This window comes from Panthera tigris, chromosome A1 (genome assembly GCF_018350195.1).
Source record: "Panthera tigris isolate Pti1 chromosome A1, P.tigris_Pti1_mat1.1, whole genome shotgun sequence".
In the NCBI taxonomy this organism is placed as follows: Eukaryota; Metazoa; Chordata; class Mammalia; order Carnivora; family Felidae; genus Panthera; species Panthera tigris.
In genome coordinates, this window is record NC_056660.1 from 34,385,737 (window position 1) to 34,389,700 (window position 3,964).

Below are 3,964 nucleotides of genomic sequence, written 5' to 3' on the forward strand. Positions count from 1 at the left end.
AAGTGTGCTAATAATACTCAGCTCCTATAGCCATGGTAAATAGAAAATCAGAGTCCTTTTTCTTCACTTATAGCTTTATGTAGCTGCTACCAATGATTCATAGTTGCACACAATGAAGAACCATGACATAAACAAAGTTAAAGAGAGAAAAAGGAAAGTTGTATTCATATTCAAAAAGAAACTCCTAAGAATTATATAACAAATATATTCTTACCATTTTTTCAAGCCCCAGTTAAAATCCAGGCCTGTATGACAGGCAATCATAACATCTCCTCCATGATTAGAGTTCAGTTTATATTCATATAGTATGTAATTATTTGAATAATGCCTGTCTTCCTTATTACACTAGGGGTAAGGTCTGTTTGTCTTTTTGTTGTACTTTCAGTATTTACCAGATCAGCAAATGCACTGTAGATACTTAATATTTATTAAATTAGTGAAATGGATACACAGAGAAACCTAACAATCTTATACACGTTAATAGAGTCTATTCTATGGAAAACACTATGGAAATTCCTCAAAACATTAAAAATAAAATTGCCAGGCCTTGCAGACACTGCCGCCCTGGAACCACCAACCTGCCCAAGCATGGTCAACCCCACCATGTTCTTCTTTGATATCACTGTGGACACCTAGCCCTTGGGCCATGTCTCCTTTGAGCTGTTTGCAGACAAATTTCCAAAAACAGCAGAGGACTTACATGCTCGGAGCACTGGGGAGAATGCTTTTGATCACAAAGGTTCCTGCTTTCATAGGATTATTCCGAGATTTATGTGCCAGGGTGGTGCAATAATGGCCCTGGTGGCAAGTCCATCTCCCTATAGGGAGAAATTTGATGATGAGAATTTCATCCTGAAGCTCACATGCCCTAGCATTCTTTCCATGGCAAATGCTGGACCCAACATGAACGGTTCTCAGTCTTTCATCTGCACTGCCAAGACCGAAAGGTTAGATGACAAGCACGTGGCGTTTAGCAAGGTGAAGGAAGGCATGAACTTTGGAAGCCATGGAGCGTGGGGTCCAGGAATGGCAAGACCAGCTAGAAGATCGCCATTGCTGACTGTGGACAAATCTAATAAATTTGATTTGTGTTTTATCTTAACTACCAGACCATTCCTTCACAGTTTGGTAGAGCACCCCTTCAACCCCATCTGTTTAAAATCTCCTGCAACCTTTGAGCTTCTGCGGCAGCTCCATGGGTCCCAAGTTTTCCTTACTCCCCTCCAAGTCCAGCTGGATGGCAGAGTAAAATTTATGATCATGAAATAAAAGTTAAACAACAAAAATAAATAAAATAAAAATAAATGAATAAATAAAATTACCATAGGATCCAGTAATTCCACTATAGGGTATTTACTCAAAGGATATGAAAACATTAATTTGGAAAGGTATTTGCACCCCTGTGTTTATTGTAGCATTATTTATAATAGCCAAGATATGGAAGAAACCCAGGTGTCTACCCATAGATGAAGGTATAAAGCAGATGTGATATGTGTGTGTGTGTGTGTGTGCGTGTATATATAAAGAATATTATTCATCCATAAAAAGATGAAATATTGCCATTTGCAACAACTTGGATGGATCTAGAGAGTGTAATGCCAAGTGAAATAAGTCAGTCAGAGAAAGACAAACACCCTGTGATTTCAGTCATATGTATAATTTAAGAAACAAAATAAATGAAAGAAAAAAAGACAAACAAAAAAAGATGCTTATATACAGAGAACAAACTAGTGGTTGCCAGAGGGAAGGTAGGTGGGGGATGGGTGAAATAAAGAAGATTAAGAGTACACTTTGCTTGGGGTGCCTGGGTGGCTCAGTCGGTTAAGCATCCGACTTCAGCTCAGGTCATGATCTCACAGTTTGTGAGTTTGAGTCCTGCATTGGGCTCTGTGTCTGGGGCCTGCTTCAGATTCTGTGCCTCCCTCTCTCTCTGCCACTCCCTACTCATGCTCTGCCTCTCTCTCTCTCTCTCAAAAATAAAAATGAAACTTAAATTTTTTTAACGTTTAAAAAAGAGTATACTTTTCTTGCTGAGCACTGAAAACTACCTAGAATACCTGAAATATTGTATACCTGAAACTAATATAACACAGTATGTCAATTATACTTAAGTTAAAAAAAAAAAAGACTAAAAAGTCTATTGTATCTAAACAATGCATAAAAGGGGAAACAATATGTAGATATAAACAGCTCCATCTTTTCTTTGATTTTGATACTCACTTAGTTCACTCAGCTCTTGTTTCTGGCCATGATTTTGAGTTGTTTTTTCCAACTACCCTTCTGAGTAAATAAAATTCATGTTCTAACATAAAGAAGTACTTTAGTATGCCCATGTATTTTCGTAGTCTAAGAAATGAATTTAGAAAGAATGCTCAAGGTATATTTCAGTATATAGCATTATTACCCCAAAGATATTACCAACATCAATTCTATATCTAGTAAGATATTATCTAGTTAAACAGATTTCTATACCTGGAAAACAAAAATGATAAAATTATCATATGGACATAAGAAAATCTTCATAACATCTATGGAATTGTGTTTGTAGATTGTATATTGGTTAAGAACTGTTTTCCTTCCACCACTCATCTCTACTTCCTTCGTGCTATTTTCATTTCTAGGAATGGCAACCATGGTCAGTGGCAGCTCCTGGACTACACAGACCTTGATGGGCAAGTCCTGAAATGAAGAGTTCACTTGCTTCAGACAGCTGCAGTTAATGTCTGGCAGATGACCACTTGTGGCTGCATCTCTGACCTGCTTTATTATGGTCAAGGGGGTCAGATTCCTAGTTCTCTGGGAGGAAATGAAAGCCTATTGGAGTGGGGAACACATAGCTGCTCTCAAAAGACAAACAAAGTTGCCCAAGAGACTTAAAAAACAGAGAGAAATTGTGTCTACCAAGGACTTTTTCTTAAGACATTACACAATTAATAAAGTGTTTGCCCTTTTCTGTACACTTCCACCATTATGAGAATATGCAAGGGCAGAATCTCTTTCTTACATGATTTGTTTTTTATATTAAAAAAAAAATAATTATATTGTAACTGGTTTTAAGATATTCTGGGAAATATGGGGAGCATGGGTGGCTCAGTTGGTCAAGCCTCCAACTCTTGATATCGGCTCAGGTCATGATTTCATGGTTTCTGAGATCAAGCCCCATGTTAGGCTCTGCACTGCTTGGGATTCTCTGTCTCCCTCTCTCTCTGCCTCTCCCCTGCTCATACCTATGCATGCTCTCTCTTTCTTTCTCTCTCTGAAAGAAAGAAAGAAAGAAAGAAAGAAAGAAAGAAAGAAAGAAAGAAAGAAAGAAAGAAAGAAAGAAAATAGAAAAGAAAAGAAAAGAAAAGAAAAGAAAAGAAAAGAAAAGAAAAGAAAAGAAAAGAAAAGAAAAAAAGAAAAAAAACATAAAAAAGAAGATATTCTGGGAAGGAGCTAGGAAGAACCAACTATATGAAAATGCCATGCCATCCCTGGATTCATGTTGAGTTTTCCTTTTTTTTTTCTTTTTTTTTCATGTTTATTTTTGAGAGAGAGAGACAAAGTATGAGCAGGGGAGGAGCAGAGACAGAGGAGGACACAGAATCCGAAGCAAGCTGCAGGCTCTGAGCTGTCAGCACAGAGCCTGACACGGGGCTCCATCTCACAAACCATGAGATCATAACCTGAGCCAAATTCGGATGCTCAACCGACTGAGCCACCCAGACACCCCACTGAGTTAATTTTCAAAGACAAGAGACTATATCCTTGACGTGAAACACGTGTCTTAAAAACAAGGGCCAGTTCTGCAAGATAATCTCCATTCAGTCAACTGGAGTCTTTTTTGATATGGTCATTGGTGAAGAAAAGCAGGAGTCAGGGAATTTCAAATCATTTCTTCACTCAGAATATGTGTAGCTGATATTGGCTACTGTTGCTGTCACAAAATGAGATGCACATTGGAAGTCAAAGTCAATTGAATAAA

At 37.8% G+C, this 3,964-nt stretch overlaps 1 pseudogene; it reads left to right on the plus strand.

Moving 5' to 3' along the window:
- The first annotated feature begins 582 nt into the window (after positions 1-582).
- On the plus strand, positions 583-1,076 carry LOC102973027 (annotated as a pseudogene).
- Positions 1,077-3,964: the final 2,888 nt, after the last annotated feature.